The sequence below is a fragment of the Vidua chalybeata genome, chromosome 5 (genome assembly GCF_026979565.1).
Source record: "Vidua chalybeata isolate OUT-0048 chromosome 5, bVidCha1 merged haplotype, whole genome shotgun sequence".
Classification (NCBI taxonomy): domain Eukaryota; kingdom Metazoa; phylum Chordata; class Aves; order Passeriformes; family Viduidae; genus Vidua; species Vidua chalybeata.
In genome coordinates, this window is record NC_071534.1 from 42,989,350 (window position 1) to 43,001,786 (window position 12,437).

Consider the following 12,437-nt stretch of genomic DNA (forward strand, 5'->3'; position numbering starts at 1 on the left):
AAGGAGACCAGGAAAATAAATTGCTCATGTTCGTGGTAACGGGATTTACAAAAGGTCAGAAATGGGCAAAACGAGGGGTAGGAGAGAAGCCTGGTCTGATGAAATTCATCTCTTAGCCATCTTTTCAAATCACACTGTTATGATCAGCTCTGCTTTTCCTGCTCCATTGCAGGTGATGAGAGGTAAGACTGCTGAAGTTGTAATAGCTGGTGGCTGCAAGTTTAATGGTGCAAATATACCTCAGGATGGTTGATCCCATGAGGCTAAATGCTCAGGGGGTAGTGCAGCAAAGGACTTAGATCAGGATTCCTAAAGGAGTGCAAGTCCTGTGGCCATGGTTGGTGTCCTCTTATTTTGGTGCATGAGATCTGAGCAACCCTCAGGACACATAAGAAAAGTTGAGATGCTGGTCATGAGGAAAATTAGTTGATTCTGCCCTTCTTACTGGGGTTTTTCACTGCCAAGGGAAAAGTCTACATGAGGAGACATGTGCTATGAAATTGTTATCTTTTCTCCCCAACCATTATGCTGGAGACAGGTATCTGTTTTCTAGCCCCTGAATCCTGATTTCATTTATGGAAAACAGAAGGAATATACCTCTGCCAGAATGATGAAAATCATCCCTCTCCCCACCTTATAAGAGCAGCTGGGTGACTAGAACTCATTCTGGAGATAGAAGACATGAGTTTGACTAGTTCTTGGCCAAGGTGAAATGGAGCTCTGTCACCTATATTGTGTGTGGGTACTAAAAAAACTGGTAGAAAACAAGTAGAGGTAGCTACTTCTCTAGCCAGATGTTAAACGTAATTGTCTGCCACTGCTTCTGCATAAAGTCAAGAGGACATTTCTAAAGGACTCATGTTTTGAAAGTCTGGTAGCCCAATGAATCTGTAGGATAATTTTAATCCCTCATTTTTTAGAACTTCTAAAATTAATTTTAAAACCAGATGTGCCTAAGATGTGCCTAATGAATAAAACAATGTAGGTAATTTCAGTGTTTAGTGCTGCTGAGCCAGTTCTTACTGGGGACCATACCAATATGGCAATAGTGCTGAGCTCTTTGCTAGCTGATAAACTGCTTAATGTCTTGTGGTCCAGCTGAAGGGTTGGAATATTAATAATAATGAGTTCTAATAATTATCATAAAACAAGCAATCATGCATATGACAGGATCTGAAAAACAATGGTAGTTTGCATATGGGAAACACATGGATCACTGACTTATTTTTATTGGCCAATAGCCATTTTCTTTTCTTTTTCATGCGTCTTGGAGAAATCCTGATATATGCATATCTTAAAAAGGTTCCTTGAAATATTAAATTTTTAAGTTTTGAAGGAGCAATGAACTTCAACTCTGGAAAATGTAAATTACTTGAACAGCAACTCTGCCCATTCCAGCTTGCCAAAGATTTATAGTGCAAGATCAACTGGAGTTCATTATGTATTCAAGAATCACTCCTGAATTTACATCATGAAGGTGTAAAAGCTGGAATAAAAAGCTTTGTTTCAATCAAATACTGTCCACTATTGGTTTGAACGTTTTCCTATAACAACAGGCATATTTTACAGCTCAGTAAGGGACATGTCACACACTTCTTCTCTGAAAGTTGACAATACAAGCTCTTGAATAAAACAAGATGAAAATTATCTAACCTGGATCTTAAAAGGGAAATTAAGCTACCTGCTTAAAGGAGTAAACCACTTTCTGAAGTCTGGATCTCAGATCTGTGTTTTTTCTGAGTTCTGTAAACAGAATCACTTCATGTAGAATTGTTTGACTTTTCTCTTCTTACTTGTCTTCTCTCCTCTCTCTTCTCTATGGAAACAGCTGTCCAGTTCATGTCTCCCTGCTTTCATGTAGTAATCAACTTGCTGATTTTGTCTTGATTTGTGTTGTTCTTGATTGTTACAATCTTGAGACTCCAAAGATATAGACAACACAAGGAAAGTAAAAACACATAGTATTTTTCATTAGATCTATTGATATAGCTGGGAAAACAGAAACAATGTTTGCAGGAAATGTGAACTTCTTTCAGCGTGAAGCTGAAAAACTGTCTGCTTGATAAACTATCCTTTTTTTTTTTTTTTAAATCAATGGTTTGCAAATCTCATCTTGCTCTGGATTGTATATTTCTTGCCTTTACATCTGTCTACTTCTCCTTCTTCTCACTCTTCACAGTACAAACATTTTTTAGTCCTTTCATCTTAAAGCAACTGGTTCTTGTCTCTAGTTGTCATTCTGGGCAAAATCCTTCCCTATCCTGCATCTCATTAAATAACCTCACTCACTGAGAAGTTGCTTCCATTCACTAATTCACTAATCTCTGTGGTGCATGGTCTTGCCTGTTGATTCTCAGGTGAGCTCAGGGTGATGAGTATAGAGTGAGCTAGTGCAGAGAAATCTCGTTTTCTGTTTGCAAATGTAGCCCAGGAGCTGAGGGAGCATGTGCTTGACACATCAAATGGAGCTGGTGCGCTGCTTCTTTTCCTACTCCTCTGCTGGACAGCCTCATACAGGCATTGCATTTTTGCCTCCCTTGGGGCTACAGAGATGTCTGCTGTTTGTGACTATGATTGTAGCACACACGTAGAGAGTAACATGTTTTTGAAACATCTGCTGTATTCCAACCCTCTGGAGGAGATGAATTCCTTAGCTGGTGTGCTGGCTACTCATGAGAATGAACTTCTGTGCTATTTTAGGTGAGACCTGTATGCACATAAAGATTAAGTAAAACTGAAGATATAGACCCAGTTACAAATTCAGGTACTGTAAGTTCTGGAACCCTTCATTATTATTATAATGTGTTATTTTATATCCTGCTAAAGTGGTAGAATCAATTCTGTAAGGACAGATTGCAGTCCATGTGGAGTGCCTGAGCAGAATATTGCCGTGCTAAACAGATATTACTGTAAATCAATTTCACCATAGTAATGATCATACTAATGTATGATTTTCACCATACTAAGCATCATGCAAGTCAAATGGGAAAATCAGTGTCTTAATGCTTTATTTATGATTTTTTTAGGATATTGTTTCAATTTATTTTTTAAGAGGAGAACATTCATGTTCTCATCACTATTGGCTTCAGTGGGCTTACTTATATGTGTGAATTTAGATCTATCTGATAGAAGATTTACTTAATATTGATTTGGGAAGATAGATCGAATCACAGGAAAAATAGGTGAAAACTCTGATCTTCACTGAAACTTGAAAGGGTAATACACCCTATGAAATCTTAACTTGGAATTTTAGGTCTTTTTCTACACAAATTTTTGCTTGTGAAATTTGATTATTTCAACTTTACATTATATATTTTATATAAAATTTTGTATATTTCAGTTTTGCAATTGGTCTTGAATGTAGACTGGATTTCAGCATGAAAGGTAGAATCTATAATTAAAATATTCAATACTATTTAGACAATGAAACTTTAGGAGAAAAAAAGTTCTGCATTCTGGGATGTTCAATTCCATTGAAGAATGCTCTTACTTATAAATGCAAAATATTTCTAAAATATATTAAAAATATTTGAAAAAGAGAAAGACATGGTTGAATCCTACTACTTGAATATTTACATATATTCTTACTGTCTTAGTATTACTGAGAGGGGTAAGGTGTCATATTTTACCAGCTGCAGATTTGGAAAATCCTACAATGGAATTTCATTTTCCTCTAAACCACTATAAAGGAAACCAGTCTTCTCAAGAGAAGCTACACCCTAGCTATAAATGTGCATCATCATGCTTTCTACATCTTAGAGTGTCCATATAGGATAGTCTACGCCGTGTCTCTGATGTGCTGTAATAATACTAGGTATTTCAAGCTTAGCTGTATTTTTCCTGATATGAAGTGTGTCACTGCTGTGTCAATAGCATCAGTAGTAACATGTGTGTTAAAAAAAGTTAAATTTTAGAGGATATGGGCTTGTATTTCAACAATCTTTTTTTGTAGAGGAATATAAAATGATGTATTTAATGTTTGCAAGTGCATCAAGCAAAAATGCATTCTTTAGCTCATGATCTGAAATTGTCTGGAGATAAATTTCAGGCAAAGTCATTACCTCAGTTCCAAGAATTTTAAGGAAATGCAGATATCTCTGTCACACAAAGGTGGCAATTTCAAGGCCATGTCCTGGTGCCCACTCAGATCTCTAATAGGCTTTGGCTGACTTTAATAAACACTGGGTTAGACCATCATGCTTCACTGACTGGTGAAGTTGTTGTGGCTTCACTGGTGTAGCTTCACTGATTTAGGTGTATTTACTTTTGGTTCACTGATGTCACAGAGACATCAAAGAGGTTTCAGTCCTGAGTCTATATTATTGATAAGCATTTGCAGTTGAAAATGAACTACAACCCCCAGGGTTAATTCTGTAATATCCACCTGGAAAGAATACATGCTTTGTCCTCTGTTTAGGAAATCAAATTATTTAGAGCATTTAGTGAAGTAGGGAAGAAGACACTACGACTGTCTACAGATTTGAAATTATGCTTGATTTAAATTTCATTTAAATTGTAACTTCCCATCTGCCACCATATTGAAGTCATCATTGTAGAAGAGAATCTTGTCAAAGGTACCAAAGGTCCAAGTTTTCTATCAGTGTAGTACGGACATAACCTAACTGCAGTTAATTTAACATCTGTCTAGTGTCAGGTGTTGCCAAGATGTGCCTTCCTCACTCACATAGTAATATTTTACTGCATAGAGGACTTCCAATATCTCAAGGTTTGCTTTTTTCATAACAGGAATCACAGGAAAAATGACAAAATGACATATAGGTCCTCAATTTTTAAAACTACTTTGTAGTTTCTGCTACATTATTTTCATATTCTCAAATGTTATTTGATTGCTTCTTGCTGAGGCTGGAAATACTAACTATGCTATGGAATCTTCCTTTGCCCTCTTTGTGCATAAAAGCTAGTATGTTTAATGACATGATTGGACGGTATTTTTTCTCATGGTTTCCACTTTGGTTTATTCAACTGAATAAGTGGCCATTGAATTTTCAGTTTTCTCCTGATGATCACTGTATGTCTCATGCCTTCTGTACTACTCACTGTTCTGACCCATTCTGAATACATAATCATTTTCCTTTTGGAATCTCTCTATTGCTCTCAAATATATGTCTGTTCACACACATTAGTTAATTTATTATCCCAGCATATTCCTGAGGTGGATGAATGCTATCATGCCCATTTTGTAGATAAATGAAAAATCACAGTGAAATTACATGCTCATTTGGATAGTCAATTTGCCATTCAAAGGATAGGAACAGTGCTTGAAGAAAAGCCTCACATCATATATGAAAAGCTTCATATATAAGTAATATCTTTACTGAACTCAAAGTCTTTTGTTTAGGTCTCCGATGTGCTCTTCTGAAGATACTTCCCTCACCACAACCACAGGGGGAAAAAATAGGTAGTTTCACCCACCTCTGCTTGGAACCCTGAAGTATTTTTCATGTAAGGCAAGAAGTTGATAGCAATGGTAAGTTATTATTCATCTCTGGGGAAAGGGTCAAGATATTTGTTGACACTAAGGTTGCACTAAGTGAGACCTGGGAACATTTTGTTCCCTCTCAAGCTGTAAAGGGGCTGTGCTGTAATTCGACAGAACTGTCAGTCTTGTCTCCAGTACTCAGACATTGATACATGGTAGGTATTCCCTTCACCAAATATTCCTAGTATATGGATATTTTCTCCAGTTCTCCCCTGCCTTCTTGTTTTGAGATACCTATTCAACCTGTTGCATACTTTTTCCTATATCTTTTACAAGTCTTTCTCCTCAGACCTAGCTTCTAGTCATCCTATCTACCTCATTAAAACCTAATACTCATTCTCTTCCTTGCACCAGACTTTTTGCCCCATTCTATTTTCTTTCTCACTAGTCAGGCCTGAAGATTGACAGAATGTACCTGAAGCTTGGAAGGAAAAATTCAGGTCCTGTTCTCCTCTACCTGCTCTTCCCAAACTGCTCTACATGGGACTGGTACACATCTTCTCTGTGTTTGAATCAGGCATATTCTTCTTTCAGGGTCTCAGAGTGCAGCATGGAAACAGGCAATGCAGGCAGGATGGTGCATACTCTGAGTTAAGTGTCATGGCCAAGATTTTTTATCCCCTGGTAGTTTAGAGCTGCATCATCTCTGGGATGAAGAAGGTTGAGTGGAGGGGGAATTGGTTAGAAAGTTTCCAGCTAATACCAAGAAGATTAAATTGCATTTATACAGAGTGTTTTCCTTTTTCAAAAGGTTACCAATTGACAATAAGAGGGTGAATTTGCACAATAATAGCAAATACCTATCAGATCCAGTTTACATTTGAGTTGTACATGGCTTTTGTGGAACAAATCCTGTTCCCTTAACTTAAAGACTTTTCTAGTCCCTGCCCACTCCACCCACAGTACCCAGGGGTTGGGGGAGGCAGCAAACCAGATCTTCATACTCCTAGGAGGTGCTAACAGTATGCACTATCCCACTTACAGGTTTGGAGGTGTGTTTCAATAGTTTACAGATGGAAGAAGCACTGAGTAGAAAAGTGACTCTTCCAAGATGGTGCAAGGAGTCCTCCTGGCTGAGAAAAACCCCCATGCCTTTCAGTTGCTGTGCTCTAACCTCAGGAATCCTTCCCTGGACAGACTAGGTGCTCCATGCTGAGAAAAGACTAGTGCACATGCTTTTGACATATATGTTACAATAAATATTATAAAAAGTGACAAATTATTCAGAATCAGAAAAGAAAAATTGCTCCTTCATGTTCCCTAGAGGGTTTTTGTGTGTGTGTGTTTGTCTTTCCAAATCACTGACTTGTACTTCCATTTATATTCACATGCTTGTGGACTTTATTCTTGTGTCATCTGACTGCAGCCATGTGACAGCATAGAGATAACGAGAAACCCTGCAGGTTTTCTTACTAAACTGCTGCAAAGCATTTAATAGATTGGAATAAGTGGCTAACCTTCCACTTTCTTATGTAAGATGATGAACATAGATTATTTATAGAGGCTGCTGTCTCTAAATTTGTTTACTGTCACATGGAATGAGTGTCTGTCTTTCACGTGTCTCTGTCAAACTCCTTGGAAAAAATAAACCTACTACCAAATGTTAAGAACCCACTGGTCCTGCTATGTGTTACAGTTGACAAGGATGAAATATGACATACTTATAATAAAACTAATTGGAATGAGTAATGTGTATATATATATATAATTATCATGCTCATATGTTGACATCTAACTCTTGCCAAAGGAAATAATTAAATAACAAATTACTGTAATGTAACTTAAGGCTTCATTCCAGCATTTTCTAATAATCCTTACTGTTCCCAGACAGGAATTATTTAAAGTGAGTGGCTAGAATATCCTTTCAAAAGTGAGAAGCAGTCATGCAAATTAAAATTTACTTTCCCGTGTGTATTTGCTCTAACTGACCTTTGTGTGAAAGAAGTGCAGAGAAATAAAAATCCTCCTACCCTGAACCAGGCATAACCAGCCAGGAGTACAAGATCCTTCCAGTCTGCTCTCCTCATTCTCTCATCTTTCTGAACAAAGACATATGTTCCATATTGGAACCATAGGACCCATGGAACTGCAGGGTTCTTCTGGATCGTGCTGCAGGGACAGCACTTGCACAGTTGGCAAGTGTGTCACTTACCAAGATCTCCACAGCTCTTGGGAGCAGCCCTTCTTGCTCCAGCCAAGCGCAGGAGCAAAGGAAGCTGGAGACCAAGCACTGATCTCTCTTGTGCACTGGTCCTCATCTGCTGGTCCTCATGCTCCATGGGTGCTGTGGCTCTGTGCTTATCAGTGTGCTAGGTCCTATCAGGAGACAGCGCTCTTTGAATGGCGGAGTTTAAATCACAAGTCATGGGAAGTCCTTACCCTGACAGTGTTTCTGAAAATGCCTGATGATGTTCCTGATTTATATACCAGACACCCTATCCTCTCTTAGTACGTATCTGCTGCCAGGGATGGTTGTTCCAGCTGCAAGTAGGCAAGGTAGAGCCTGTCAGAAGAATGTGAAATTGAAGTTTTAAGCAGACCATAGCCAAGAGCAGCTCTGTTACAGAGATTTCTGCTCCCCCGACTCCTGTCTGATCTCCCTGACTACAAGATGGAATATGAGAAAAAACATGAGTAGAGAAAAAGGGACTATAGTAAGGCCTGCTATGGAACAAAAGGGTTTGTGTTTCTGATTAAATCCATGATGTTTTAAGACTCCAAGCCTAACCAGTCTTGTGGTTTGAGGTCAAACTGCCCCATTCAATTTTATCCCTTTCCTGGGGCTTCATAGATCAGTCTAAGGTGTAGGTGACTGGCTGTTCACTAGCCCTAAGACATGTCCTAGTCACATTCAGCTCTTGTTGGTAAATCCAACAAGGTAAAGTCTATGGTATTGAAAAAGGGAAAAAAGGTAGAAGAAAATTTCTGGTAAAAATTGGCTTGTGCTAAGAGAAAATCTGAGAAGGAAAAAAGCAAACAATGTTAACAAAAAACATAAGCCCAGCCAGAAGGAACTAACAGCTGTTCCTGCAAAAAATATATCTAATTGCCTTTCCCTGCAATGACCAACTCAAATGTGAAGCTTGGAATGAATGGGAGAAACAGGAAGGGAAGCCAGTTTGAGGCTAGAAAACCTGGCGAAAGGAAGAAGATCCCAGATGGCCAAAAATGTTCAGCATTTCAAGCTCACTGCCCAGACTGGTTGGTCACTCAGCAAATGAGAAGAATGAGCAAATTTTCTTCACCTCTGACACAGGCTAGAGAAACCTTTGTGTTCCCATTCCTTCTGATTTAAGTTTCCCATTTACTTGACAAGACACTGTTAATAGTGTTGGGGATTTTTTTTTTTTTTGAATGTCAGTTGAAAAAATCTGTAGGAAATAAAATAATATGATAAATAAAATGAAGAAAATCTCACACTGTACTTTTCTCAGTGTTATCTTATGGATGTGCTATTGGACTTTTCAGTTGTTCTTAGGTATGCAGGTGTTTTAGTTGATGTTTGTACAAAAATTAATGAACCATCACATGGTCAAATGGAAAACTGTATCTGGCCTTAAGAAATAAATTATAATTGTGCATCACCAGCTATCAATGATCTTCAGGAAATGACAATTTTTATCAGTGAAAACTTGTCATAGACTTTGTAGTGGAAAATGTGAACCAGGAAGGAACCATCACAGGCAATCATTAGCAAATGCTCCTTTCTTTAAACTACAGACAGAATATGTTGATAGTGAAACTTAATTGCCAAGAATATATTTGATTTAGAATTACAGAACCAAAGACTGTGAGACTTTTATAGGGAAGTATGTTGTCGCACCATCTTTCTTGTTTATTTGGGGCCATTAATCATCATGCTACAAAACCTAAGGCTTAACAAAAACAGTACTGGTAGGTTTTTTATAGATTTTGAACTATAGCTATATCCTCATTCTTCACTCCTGACATGACAGTAATATTTTCCTCTCTTCTCCCACTGTCAAGTCTGTCATGTAAATGTATGTAAATGTACAAGTCACTAAGTATGACATTAAGTAGCCATACTAAGTTATAGTAACTATTTGCTTGAGTAGCAACTATTTGCTTGAATAGTAGTATAAGCCTGAAATAATGTAATTAAAATGGCGTAGTTGTCTGTTTCTTTGTCAGTGGTAGAGTATGTCTTTAGAAGGGAAAAACTGTCAAAGAAAATGAATATAAAGACATCAGCTCTGCAGAGTATGAAAATATATGTGTGGCTATGAATGTCTGCTAGCTGAACTGATCAGTCTGACAGCTGCAGGATTACTTAAAATTACTCCTGAGTACCTCTTGGAGTTCAAGCCTGAAATCTTAAGGGCTACATCCAGGCAAGACCTTCTGGATCTGTGGAGAATCCAGGCCCAATAGGGTGGTCTGAGGAACTGACAGCAGCAAGGAAGTCCTGCAGAACCACCTCTTCTATTTTAGAATATGGAAGCTGAAATTAAAATTAAATAATCTCAGTTGAGATTTGCCTTGGGATTTGTACTTTGGATTCTCATTCATATCCAGTACTAATGCAAAACTAACTCCAGGCAAGATTTTAAACAAATTCTTCATTTGAAATAAAGACTATTAATAATACCAGTGATGTGACAAATGATATAAATTAAAATGAGGTATTTTGAAGTCTGCAGTGATAATAAATAGTCTGATTTCCAATTTTCTCTGTAATGTGCATTGTATATCATTTAATGGGAGAGAGCTGTGTTTTGGAGTCACATTGTTATCTAAGTAGCCTGACATTTATCAGATGATTTTTTCAAAGGGACAAAAAAAGATAACAGCAAAGAGATGGGAAAGTCAGTGGGAACTTAAGTCAGGGTCTTTGAAAATGTTATATTTAATTTAATTTTTTTTTAGGTAATGTAAAAATATTGTCTTAGAAGCTCAGTGTATTGTTTAACAAGTTAATATTTTGTCTTTGCCCATTAGCAAATATTTGACTCATACAATTCAAATAATTAGAAGTGTGCTTCAAGCGTGAGCATGTGTGGAACTAATTTTTGTCTGGTGTCCTTATCATGTGGTAGATTTTCAATGATTAGGAGACATTGAATGAGTCACTTCATAATGCAAGGTTAAATGAGGATGATCTTGACCCGAACTTGTACTGTCTTGAAGGGAAGGAGGTCACAGCAAAGATTTTTCTCCATTATTCTATAAATTTACCTTAATTTTGACCTGTAGAAGTAGCCTCTAGTTAGGCAATAGGGAATTTTGGTTTTATACTTAATTAATTTTCGTCATATTTTGTCATTGGATGTTGGCCTCACTCTTTTTGTTGTAATTTGTAGTATTTGTCAGTTATGTGACAAGGTGAAGTTGATATGAACTAAAGGCTACCAAAGGCCTCTAAATTCAAGTCAATCATAAGCAATAAATCCAAAGATGGTATAAAAGTAGTGGTTTATCTTCTAACTAGGGTTTTTTTTTTCCCAACAGCCAACATGTTTCTTATCTATTGCACATGGTATGTGTTGCCTTTACTGTCCAGTTTTTATCATTGTAATTTGACCTCCATGGTGCTGTGTTTACTTAATAGCAGTGGATCTTCCAACTCTGAGAGGAAGATTTGATAATTTGCCTTGTGGATTAGAGTTTCTTTTTCTCTCCTACAGGTAATTACTCCAAAACACTTCTGAAGACAGAAAATTGAGGAGACCAGGGAACTGCGAGCTGGGTGTTGGACAGCAGAAGCAGAGCAAGGCTGGATATTAGATAGCAGCTAATCTTTAGCTGTGATCCTTTACAGCCACCTTTACTCACACCCTAGTCAGCCCTTGACTTGAGTCAAAGAGTAATGGCACAGCATTTTACACTCAGTTTGAAGACCCTAAGGAGGATCAATAACCAGGATGTCAAGTCTGGAGGTGATGGCAGTGTCTCTGGTGAATCAGGAACTAGTACTGGGCTACATAATGAATACAGTGACACTAAAGCTGATGAAACACAGCATCAAGAGGAAGAAGAATAAAGAGATGCAAAAAAACTGTAGTGGGCATGGGAAAGTGGGATGGCAAAATATTACCATCCCTGAGGAACAGTGTGACTGTCTGCCCTGTGGCATTGTCAACTATCAGGATAACCTGACACAGGACAGGAATACAGGTTTCCTCAACAGGGTCTCTGGGAAGCAGTTGGAAGTGACACAATACAATGGAAACTCAAAGGGGAAAGATGAGACCATTCAGTCAGTTTATTAGGATATTTGTTGACCAGGTTGGAGAGAAGAGCACTATTAAATGGAGAAGTGAGGGTTGTCTCACTTATGAGCAGAGTGAGTCACTTGGGGTGGCAGAATTACTAGAGAAGGACAGATAATATTTGCTTTGGCTTGCTGAAGTCAGTAGGCCACCTGCTTTGATAAAAGTTGCATAACATTTTAGCACAAGTGAAAAGGCAGCTGAAATTACATGGAATTCAACAGCTGAAAGCAGATTCATTTTTCAGTCCTTCTGGGAAGAATAAATCAAACCTAAATAAAAGTAGTAGCTTCCAGGTGCAAAGGAAATAATCATTCAGTATGATTTCTACACAACCAAATATTCATCTGGCCAAAGCTAAAAGCCATTCAAACAAGTTTCCTCAATTGAATGCCAACATGCCAAGGCTCCATGATACTTAAGAGATGTTTTGATTTAATGTGTATACATATTCCGTTTTCTTACACAGAAATGTAAAAGGTAAGAAGGGGAAGAATTCTAAACAAACACTTTCATTGTTAGAAGAGTTTAGCATTTATTCAATTATGAAAAAATATATAAAATAATATATAGCTTTTCTAGCAGTGTATGTAATACAGAAAATAACAAGAAACACATTAAAGCTTTTGCAGACATTGTTATTGCAAGCTGTAAATTGTGTGAAATGTTTCTAGAGAAAAAAATTCTTAAACACTTCAATGGTCTTG